The following is a 12,260-nucleotide window of genomic DNA, read 5'->3' on the forward strand; positions in this document are numbered from 1 at the left end:
CAATGATCTAGAGCACTTCATGATTCCTTAATATCAGAGGCAAAAATGGATTGTTCAACTGAATAACGAGGGTCTTTTTCTACTGCTCAGAGTGAAGGGGCACAGGCGGAACAGTTGTAGCCCCCAGGAATCATTAAGCTAGTGGACTTCTCCCCCACCATTTTTGTCTGTGGTTGGTTTTCCTGAACTTCTAATAGCCATGGGAAGTAAGACAATTTCCCATTTCAGGTACCTACTCAGTGGAGGTAGTGTCAAATACATACAAGGAAAAAAGCTCAGTAGAAGAGTTTTAAATGTTTGTTTGTATGTTTGTTTTATCTGAGGGGGAGACAGAGTTTGAAATCAGAACTATGGGGAATAACAAATAAGAAGTAAAGACCGAAATGCTACAGAATGGTAAGAAAAACAGAAACAAATGCTAGCTAGCCAAAAAAATACATACTGACCTACTGTTAAATGAAAGCCATGAAGTTTAAAGACAAGGACCACAGAATAAAGCAAGAAATACCAAGTGTTCAAATAGAACCTAGAATAAGCAGTAAGAATGGACAAATGACCTGCTGTTTACACCATGTACCTCTATGACCAGCACCTTTTTGTAATGTATGGGTGAGTAGTTTGTCATAGTATGGTCTCACCTACCATTATCAGCTATTTTTGTTATTTCAATTGCTTCTGATATACACGCTTAAGAAATATTCGTAAGTATTTATTATATTTATGACGAGTATACATAAATGGAATTGTCTACAACACATAAATCTATCAATTTACAAACATTCAATACTACAGCACAAGTACAGTTAATCAAGCTAACGCTGTCAAGGTGGTGTTTTTTTCCTAAGCATTGTCCATTCAGGACACTCCCTACCAAACTAGGATAGTAAGTGAGTAGAAACTATGGCTCTAGTTCTGCTGAACGTGGGTAGAGCTCCTGTTAAGGATTAAAACGGCTTTTGAAGATGCCATTGTAAGCATTTTCTGGCCAACCACAGCAAAAAGTGTTTGCTATACAACTGGGGCGGGGGGGGGTGTGGTGTGTGTGGAGAAAGAAAAAAAAATAAGACAGCAAAATAAAAAATAAAAGTTTATACAAGAATCTCTCTATAGACCATGCTGAACCAAAGTTCAGGACTTCCAAGAACAGGTTCTGGAATTCCAACTTTATATACAGCACTGAGCTAGCTACCTTGCTACTTATGATTCCACGATTAATAACATTACTATTTTAATACCAAATGACCAAACCATCCATATCTCAAAAAAATAAGTATTTAACCTTGCAAGACCAGCAGTGCTTTGACTCATTTTTACCTTTTTCAGTACTCACGATGAATGCAAGTTTTCATTTATAAGTGTGTAATGCCAGAAATTCATTAGAACACACTTTTCTCATTTCAGATTCAACAGCTGGGTAGCATCCCATAAGAGTTTCCCTTGACACTTGCTCCTAAGCACACCTGCAACATAACTTTGAGGTGTAATAATCTTCCATGTGCTGTTACAAAGAGATGTAAGTAACATAAACACATTGCCAAGACGTTTTGCTAGTCAGATAAGCACAACTCATCTATAAAATGCTTAAAATATATCAACCCTTGAAGCTTTCCTTTAGAGTACCTTTTTTTGAACCAACTACTCTAATGCCCAAAAGTAGTTCGGTATATTATTTCAGCATGTATTTTGCATTACTACTCATAATTTATACTGTTTAATTTCTATGTTATTAGGAAAAATGGATTTCCAAACAGAAGACACTCAAGCAGTATACTATAAGTAAAGAACCCACTAAACAGCTGTTTCAGGGCCATACTTGAAAAGACATACAGTGATGTCAAAACAGAATCTCAGCTACGACACCCTGCATTGCATTTTTCAAAACCAATGCAGCTGGGGGAGGGGACAACTGTTTCTTTTTTCCTATTTAGCTCAACAGGAAAGCTTAGTTCACTAACGCAACTTAGAAGTCGCCCAATATCCAGCACTAAGTCCCCAAGATGTTATTTCTTCAAACTCGCCCGCAGAAATCTCTCCTGATGATTGGCCTTTGCCGCTTCCACATTTCATAACGAGAAGCGGCCACAACGAGGAAGCCAGGGCTACACCCGGGAAGATTTCACAACGGAAAGCTCACACGCCTGGTGCGGTGGCAGCTGGGGCTGGCACACGGGTGAGGAGAGCCGGGACCCGCACTCCTCCCCGAGCCGCTGATCTGGATCACGGGGATTAGACGGCAGCTCACCTAACCCGGGCGGGCAGCAGCTGCCCCGGCAGCCCCCGGCGCAGGCTCCCAGGGCCGCGCTTTCACTTTGTCCTCCACACGATAAAAACCGCACGGCGGCTACCTCACCCCCGGCGCGGGAGGCCGGCAGAGAGGCGGCAGGGCAGCCCCCGAGGCGGTGCCGAGGCCTGCCAGAGCCCCCCCCTGAGGCGCGGCGGCTGGCGGGCCCCTGCAGTGCCGCCGGGCCCGGCCAGCGCGGCCCTTCGCGCCAGGCCCAGCGCCAGGGGAGGCCAGAGCGCTGCCCCAGCCCCTTGGGGCGCGCCGCGGCCCGGCCCGGCCCAGCCCAGGCCCTCCTCCTCCTCCCCCCGCTCCGCGCCCCGGGCCCGGCCACGCCGGCAGCGGCGGCTCCCGACGGCGTTTACCCCTCACAGCTCCATCCCCCGCCGGCAGCCGCCGCGCGCCGCCCGCACACCCGCCGGCGGGTCACGTGAGGCAGCGGGTCAGCTGACGCCGCCGCAGCGCCGGTCACGAGACGGTGGAGCGGGGCGGGGCAGCGCGAGGTGCTGACGCAGCGGCGCGCGGACCCACAGGCCCTCTGGGGGCGCTCGCCGCTGCGGGACCGCGGGTTCGAGACCCGGGCTGGCTGGGCCCAGCGCGATTATCACTTCGGCCCTCCCCGCCACACAGCCAGGGCTCGCCCGGGGCGCCGCCGCTGTCACGGGCACCGATAGCCTCCTCGGGGCTCCGAGCCAACGTCCCGCGGCCTCCACGGCCCCCTCAGGCCGGTGGGCACCGACGAGGCATCAGCCACCTCAGGGCCTAGCCTGCACCGGCCGCCTGAGGGCCTGGTGGGCTCCAGCCACCTCTGATAAATCTCGGGCTCATTAGGAGATTTGTGGGAAAACCACATATGGAGCAGAGTGGCCTCATTCACCACGAGGAAGCAGATATTGTGGAGGATTTTTGCCCTTAGGGCAGAGAAGGATAGGCAGGGTTGGAAGCATGTACATGTTCTTGCTGTGGTCGGCTCATTTTCCTTGGACAGGCTTTTGGAAAACACATGGTCTTGGAAAATGCAGTGGTAGTTCAGTAATCAAAACTAGTATACCAGTATATGTGGACTTAAATGCTTTACCACTACAGGTCTGCAGTGAAGGACTTAGGAAAGAAGACAATATGCATGCAGCTGAAGAGTGGGAAATGATGGACTTAAAAAGAAATTGTTGCAGTTTTCTTTTGACACCCTTTTTTCTTGCCTCACACAGTAATTGCTAAGTGAAAAATAGCAGGTTGTAAACTGCTGTATTACTAGCGAGGTCAATTCCTTTTATTGTGTGAAACTGCTTATCATCTTAATTCACAGTATTGTCTGGAGACAGCAGGAACCATATAGAGAAAGCAAACTATTTCGATTTGCTGGTTTTGGTGAGCCAAACAATTTATTCCTATTTTTCTCCTTTTTTTCAAGGAGGTGAGAGTTGGGGCCATCCTTATAGCTATGGGTGGCTAGTGGGGGAGGCACAGAGCAGGATCGCACAAATGCGATCACAGATACAAAAAAGGTGACTGCATCGTGCCCAGCCCAGCAAAGGATGGGGCTTCATGTCTCTTGGCCTCTAGTCCAGTGGTCTTCTCCCCCTTAAGTATTTATGGATCTGGCAGCTGCGAACTCTGCTTGGTCAAGTTCAAAGTGTGAATGTTCTTAAACAATGCCTAATGTGGGAGGTCAATCTTCCTTTGGCCACTTAGGTTGTTCTTCAATCCCAGAGGCTTCTGAAAATGTTCCCGTTACTGAAGTGCCTGCAGTCATTTATAATACTCTTGACATGGTCATGCTGGTACAATTTCATTAGATATTTCTCATACCAGTATAAAAACACGTGCTCTAAAATAACTTAGTAAACCAGAAACTTGTTGAATTTAAAAGTGGGCAAACTTGGTTTTAGATGCCCACATTACAACTTCTAGCAAAGATCGTTTCTTAATGGCTGAATTATTAACATTGTCAGTTTTCAGTGGAAATTCTTGTAGAACTTCACAATAGACACATTTTCTTATTATTGCAAGCCATTTCCTCAAAATGTGGCAATATACGCCATATGCCAACACTAGCAAATGCAAGACATTATCTATGTTATTTTTGGAACAAGATAAGATTTTTTTGAGTGATCCATAGCTCCAAGCTATCAGATGGAAACTTGGCATTAACCTCTATAAATAAACAGAGTATTTAGTAAATTATACTATAAAATCACTACTTAACAGAAGAATAGCAAGCTTTTCTAATCTGCACAATGACAACATACTTGTAAAACCACAGGGCAGGATTCTGAGAACAAGGACCTGAGATCTGCCACTTAAAGTCCACTGCCTGGATGTGGTTAGTTTTACAGAAATATTTGCTATTTGGTTAACTGAGATGAATGAAGTACAAAGCAGGTCTGCAGGCAATCTGCAACTCTTCACTAGAAAACAAAAAGAGAAAAAAAGAATTAACACAAATTAGATAATCGGGATATTAGCACCCTCAGAACAAACGCACAGTAATAGTAGGCTGCAACATGGTTTTGAAGCGAACTGTCAGTGAGAAATCCAAGCCAGGTGTGCAGTAATTATAAATGGTATGGAGAATACTGTAAAGAGTAACATTTAAAACCAGAGCTGCTACAATATGAGTGGGTATATGGCAGATTAAACAGATATGTTCACTAATATTTTTATAAACGTACTTGCCTGTAACATTGCTCCATCTGGCCTGACAGGGATATTTTTATGGAGACTTGGAAGCCTGAAAGAAATAGTACTGGCTTGAGAATGAAATTTAATTTAGGGAGGGGGGAACTGTAATGTGTCTTTTTGACCTCAATTTTTTCTGTTGTATTTTTTTAAAAAGAATTCTCTCAAATCATTGCACAGAAATCTCATTCTACAACCCAAATGTATGTCAAAGGTGAGTTTGGATCAGCTCTCTGTATAGGCCTGTATTCAGCTTTGAATATCTGAATGACTCATAAGGAAAACTTAGGCACAGGCAAAAGACTGACATGAGTGTGCAGCAGGGTGCACAGGGACATTTGCAGATAAACCACTTAGGACTGAGAAAGCTTACCCTGGAGTTAGGCAAGGGGTGGCAGGGAGCAGGATTGCCCTCAGACCTGATCTTTTACCAGCTGCGTGAAGTGTTTTCTCTTTTAGATGTGGAGAGTGAAAATAAGAACACGAGATGGGTTGTGGAAGTAGCTGCTGCCATTTGAAAATCCTGGTGATGAAAGTAACACTATCCAGGGCTAGAAGAGCCCCACAGGGTTTATATGACCCAGGCAGCGATGGGGAGTCCCTAGCTGGGGAATCCATGCCTGCTGCACGGGAGCCTCGGCCAAAAAGCCCATTGCAGGCTGCTGTCAGAAGCCATCCAAGGACTCTGTCCCGTGAAAGCCCTCTCATCTGTGACTCAAGGTTGCCATTCCACGTTCCCTCACAGCGACAAATGTTTCCAAAATGAGCATGGTGAAAGAATTTTAGCTTTTCATTCTAGCGGAGTGGCTCTTGATAGCTCGGAGCATTTTTGAGGGAAATACAGATTTTATTTGAATCCTGGTTATTCACCCAGTCTATTTATTTGTTTTGATTTGTAGCCAAATTTTCTGCAGTGATCTCTGCAGAGCTATGTGTTCTTCTTTGGTATGTAGATGACATATACAAAAGAGATTGGCAGAGATGGTATAGATTTCCCTTACCTTCTGGCATTCTCTGAGCCCACATTCCTCAGATACTATACAAACAAAAGCCAACAAACTGATTTCTGAAAATAATGTGAATGTTATCATCAGTTTTATCATTATCAGAATTTTACTTACCGTTTTATTAATGTGTCAGTGGGATTTTTTTTTTATTCTGATGATAAAGGTGCTAATATAAAGATATTTATATGCAATTTGCAGGGGTGAAGCTCTAAAAATGGAAAGCTATATTTTCTAAAGCTTGAGAATATCTGTAGATGAAAAGACAGAAAAGAAAAATATTGCTATACATATACATACACATATGCCAGTATCAAGTTGCACAGGATTGAAACATCTGAAAAACAAGAAATACAATGGGGTCAGATTGTGATGTTCTGTGTAACACAGGAAAACTGCAGTATAAGACCCTGTCCTCCAGCCTCCATCAGCTTGGCTGATAGGATAATGAGAGGAAAAATACTGTTGTTTTCCCAAAGTTATTCAAAGAAGGTGGAGAGAAAATAGACCTGTATTACTTTGTTATTTACTTTTATTTTTCCTGGAGGTCGCTTTTTGAAAGCATTTTAATAAAAGATACCTATCTAAGCACATTGCATTTTAATCTTTCTTGATGTTGCCTGGGAGATACAAGCCTTAAGATTGAAATTTAAGTCTTTTGAAAAAGATGTTTGCAAACTGGAGCAGAAATTGTATATTTTCTTCAGCCAAGCTTTGAAAAGGAGCCAAAATGTCTCTTCCCTAGCTGCTTCTCTGTTTTAAAACTGCCTCCCTGGCTATCAGCTTCAGATCAAGGACTTGAGGAGGATAATAAATTTGATTTTTACAGGTTTTTTTAAATTTCTCAATTACCTCAACTGACGTTGAAGTCTTAAACCAGCATGTCTAAAAAGTTCTGGGGCAGGCGATACTCTGACGGACTTGAAACCCACATCCAAAGCCCTATTCCAAACCAAACCATTATGGAAGAGCATTTGCGATCCCATGCACGCACTCCACCCGGACGGGCTGCCTTGCCTGTTCAGTGCAGGGCAGAGAGTCCCTGAGTACCCTACTGATGCAGGACTTGGAGCCAAGATATTTGCAAGAGCACCTGATTTATGGAAGAGGGCACCAGGAAGCTCAGTGCTTTCATGCATCTGTGTTTCAGAGCCTCTGGTTTAGAGCTCTGTTGTACAGATAAGCTGATGGAGGCTTCTTGTTGAGTTCTAGTTCCAGGCTTGGATGGGTCAGAAGGGGCTGGGAAGGCTGTAGCCCTGTACAATCAGCAATGCCTGCGGACACATTCAGCCCTGTAGCTGTGCAGCACTTCCATCCATATGCTGCTTCATCAGGCTTTGTGTTAGTCCCACTCTCAAATAACATGAACTCAGGCAGCATCCTCTCTGGCCAGGACACCTGTGCCTGTGGCAGAGCTCAGCTGGCCTGGCTATGCCAGCAGAGCTTCACAGGGTGCACGGTATTTCAGACAGTTATGAATTTGTCCAGCAGAAGAAGTCTTGGAGGCCAGGGCGGTCTGTCAGAATGGTTGGATGCTTTGGGAGCTGTGGGAGCAGCCACAAATAAGCTTTGTGGACACCAGTGATGCCAGATGTCACTTTGGAGGAGTTAAATGCCTGAACCCCACTGTGAATCTTCACTGAATTAAAATTCTGTTTAGGTAATTTCAGTATCATGGAGTAGAATTTAAAAGAATTATATGTCTGTATATTCTGAAAAATGGAAGCAATATATAACCACAGCAGTAATAGATTGGCAAGCTGCATTTTATGAAAGACTGTGAAGATATGAATGACAATGCAGTCCTGTTCTGGTTTCAGCTGGGACAGCGTTAGTTTTCTTCTCTTAATTTTCTTCTCAGTAGCTGGTGCAGTGCTGTGTTTGGGATTTGGTGGGAGAACAATGCTGACCGCGCACTGGTGTTTGTAGTTGTTGCTGGGTGATGTTTACACTAAGTCAAGGACTTTTCAGTTCCTTGGGCCCTGCCAGCGAGAGGGCTGGAGGGGCACGGGACATTGGGAGGGGACACGGCCAGGACAGGTGACCTGAACTAGCCAGAGGGATATTCCATACCATATGACGTCATGCTGAGTATATAAACTGGGGGAAGAAGAAGGAAGGGGGGGACATTTGGCATTATGGCATTTGTCTTCCCGAGTAACTGTTACACGTGACGGAGCCCTGCTCTCCTGGGGATGGCCGAACACCTGCCTGCCCGTGGGAAGCAGTGAATGAATTTCTTGCTTTGCTTTGCTTGCCTGCACAGCTTTTGCTTTACCTATTAAATTGTTCTTCTCCCAACCCCTGAGTTTTACATTTCTTTCCATTCTCCTCCCCATCCCTCTGGGGCGGGGGGGGTGGTGGGGGGTGGGTAGTGAGCAAGTGGCTGCGTGGTGCTTGGTTGCCAGCCGAGGTTAAACCACGACAAGTCCTAACTATTATAACTTGGCACCCAGCTTTGCAAGCGCTCCTTCAACTAAGCAGGATGTCCCTTGTGCCTTTGTAGTGGTACCTTTGAACACAGAAGTTGCTGGCTAGAGTAGAGATAATACAGGCTACAACCACAGTGGTTTGGACAGGAGAAACAAAAGCCGTCTCAACTCCTATATAACCATCCTAGAGATTTTTTCCTTAAAAAAAAATATTTTAAAAAAACCAGTTTGAATAATTTAGTTTATTATCTTAAATTCTCAGTTCCCTTTCACGCAAATGATCCTGGTCAAATATTTTCCCCCTCACGGCATTATATTAGAAAAATTTTTTGGGCATAATTTGGTAAGAAACTGTTGGACATCAGAGCCAGCTTACAAAGTCATCATCTCCCTTCCGCGTCCTTGCCTGCTGGTCCTGCCCCACATTCCCTCCCCTTCTGCCCCATGCTGCACCAGCACAAGCAGTCTGCGGCCACACAGTGGAGTCATGTGGCTGAAAACCAACCTTTTTTCCACCTCCTCAATATTTTTCTGTTGAATCAGTTCTTTAACCTGATCTACTCAGCAGCTGCAAATGTGCCAGCACTTGCAAGGAGAGAGCTAGTGGGAGAGCGAGAGGCTCAGGTCCAGGAGCACTGAGCTGTATAGCTGATTTGTGCAGCACTTCCATGGAATCATGTCCTTACATAAATAAAATTATGTATATGGTTATGGTTTATATGGTGTTATATGTTTCTTATGCTAACTACAACAGAAATATCTGCCAAATACAAAACTCATAAATCATGTAAATTTTATTTTTACTTAAAATTTCTGATAGAGGGCAATGTTAGTACGGCTCATCGTGTGCTTCCTAGTTCTGCCCACATTTCTCACAGTCTGAATGATAGCATGTCTGGCTCATCACAGACATGCAGCAAAGCTAACATTTCACTCAAGGTTCCCAGGAGCTGAAGTCTCATTTTGCCCTGCATACCTCCAAGGCAACTGCTTGGACTGTGTGACATTTGCATACTCTGTTTATTTTTAATTTGCCAAAAGGGCAATGATTTACCTGCTGGTAAATTTAGATCCCCAAGTATATTGGGTATATGCCCCAAGTGACAGTGGAAATTCTTCCCTCTCCTCTCACAGTGGATTTTTTTACCAATGGACAGATGGAGTAAAGGAATGCTAAAATCCCGGCAGAATACTGGGAATGCTCAATATGGACAGTACAACAAGAATGAGCAAAGTCAGTTAAAACCAGCCAAGACTCTGTCCAAAGTACAACTAAATCTTCATTAGAGTTGAAGACCTGTGGCTTCTTTTGTTCATCTTTGTGTTATTCAGGGTTTTTTGATCCTGTTCAGTTAAAGAAGCAACCTGCAGGAAAAACTCAGGAAAGACTGGCCTCAGGGTGATGTGCAGGTGCAAGTAGGATCCTTGGTGAAAAATTAACAAAACCCTCCATTGTCTAGTGTTTCTTGAGCTTGGAACTGATATTTCCAGCCCTGGACGAAGCAGAAAGCATCAAAACTTTGAAGAGTTTTGTAGCATTGTTATGGTCTCCAAAGATTCGGCTAAGTCCTCCATCTTAGACTCGCTTTCTCATGGGATGTTTTTTCTGGCTTGGCTGTCACTGGGAAGGAAGGTTCAGGAGGTTTACTCACAAAAACAGAAACACAAGGCTCCATTTTCCCAATCTTACATAAACTGCAGGTGAACACATCAGTTGTTATGTTGCCTATCAGTGAAAGTGCCCTTGCACTATGGGTACGAGGCTCTGCAAGTGGAACCGAACGGTGGTGAGGACAGTGGTTCATCTGGGTTGGAGGAGTCACCAAGGTTAAATTGCGCTATGCCCTGCGTCAAACCCATTTCCATAAAGAAAAAAAAAGACAGGACATTGTTGTAGGAGACTGTCTCCTGAAGGGAACAGAAGGTCCCGTGCGCAGACCGGACCCACTTCTTAGTCTGCTGCCTCCCTGGGGCCCATGTTAAAAGTGTGAAGAGAAAGCTGCCCACCCTGGTACAGCCCACAGGTTATTATCATCCACTGTTGGTTTTTTGGTAGGCAGCGATGAAGTTGTAAGAAGAAGTCCAAGGGCAAGCAAGAGAGACGTCAGGGCCTTGGGATGACCAATTAAGGGATCAGGAGCACAGACAGTGTTCTCCTCTGCCCTTCCAGTTGCAGGGAGCGCTGAGGGAAGAAACATGTAGATCCATCCCTGGCTCCCAGCCTGGTGTCACCAGCAGAATTTTGGGGGTTTTGATCATGGATCAGTTTACACGACACCATGTCTGCTGGCAGCAGCAGATGGGGTACACCTGTCTCAAAGGGGGAAAAGGATCTTTGCACTGGAGTTAGCAGGTCTCCTTGAAGGGGGAAAGGGATAAGACCAGGCTCACTGGAGATGAGCCTGGGGGTGGCACAGCAGTGTTTGAGGGACGGTGTGCTAGCAAGATCCTTCAGTCTGCTGTCTCAGTGGAGGTAGGGCATGGAGGTCCATGCAGCAGCAAAGACACAAGGATTGTTGATGTGTTAGAAACCACAGAAATGCCTGAGAACAATCACATAATAATTAGGTTTTCTCCCCCCAAAAAGGTGGCAAGCTTTGGTCAACAGCTGACTGAACATGAGCCAGCAGTGTGCCCAGCAGTGGCCAAGAAGGCCAACAGCATCCAAGCTTATATCCAAAACAGTGTGGCCAGCAGGACCAGGGCAGTGATCGTCCCCCTGTACTCGGCACTGGTGAGGCCGCACCTTGAATACTGTGTTCAGTTTTGTACCACTCACTTCAGGAGGGACGTTGAGGTGCTGGAGCGTGTCCAGAGAAGGGCAACGGGGCTGGTGAAGGGTCTGGAGCACAGGTCTTGTGAGGAGCAGCTGAGGGACCTGGGGTGGTTTAGTCTGGAGAGGAGGAGGCTCAGGGGGGACTTTATTGCTCTCTGCAGCTGCCTGAGAGGAGGCTGTAGGCAGGTGGGGCAGGTCTCCTCTCCCAGGTAATGAGTGACAGGACAAGAGGAAATAGCCCCAAGTTGTGCCAGGGCAAGTTTATATTGGATATTAGGAATATTCTTCACTGAGAGGGTGGTGAAGCATTGGAACAGGCTGCCCAGGGAAGTGGTTGAGTCACCATCCCTGGAGGGAGGTATTTAAAAGACCTGTAGATGTGGCACTTAGGGATATGGTTTAGTGGTGGACTTGGCAGTACTAGGTTAATGGTTGGACTCAATGATCTCAAGGGTCTTTTCCAACCTAAAGAATTTTATGGTTCTGTGAAAAAGCCTCAGAATTAAGCTGATGTTCATATGAAAATGCTGCTTTGTCTTACGTCTTTGCTTAAGTACTTGTATCAGTACATGTATCAGCATAACATTCAAATTCTGGGAGTTTTCTTATGACTGTTGAGGTTCCTCTAACTTAGGGTTAAGGTTAAGGTGATGATTGTATTCTGAAATGGGCAGTAGTTAAGTCTTAGATATGGAAACAAAGCCTGGTTTTGAAAATGGTGGTTGAGTCTAAGAGAAGGCTGTTGGCTTTGCTGTGTTTGAAGAAATAAAAAATCTTGCCAAACTAACTCAGCTGCAAAGCTTCCATTGAATGTATAGAATAAGATTACACCCTGGGGATACAATTTAAGTATGTCAAAATTGCAGTCTGTGTGCAGGAGGTGAATTTTAACAGCAAGGGCCAGATAAACAAACATTCATACCATCCAACCTGCTAATAGTCACAAGCCATGTCATCTCAGACCTGATTTTTTACTGCTCTGTAGCAGTATATTGATTTTTCCTGTGAAAAGAAGACCCAAAACACAGCCAGGCTAGTGGTTTAGCATTGTGTATTAGACAAAGTGAGGTAAAAAACACTGGTTTAAAGGT

Source organism: Falco rusticolus, chromosome 3 (genome assembly GCF_015220075.1).
Source record: "Falco rusticolus isolate bFalRus1 chromosome 3, bFalRus1.pri, whole genome shotgun sequence".
Taxonomy (NCBI): Eukaryota; Metazoa; Chordata; class Aves; order Falconiformes; family Falconidae; genus Falco; species Falco rusticolus.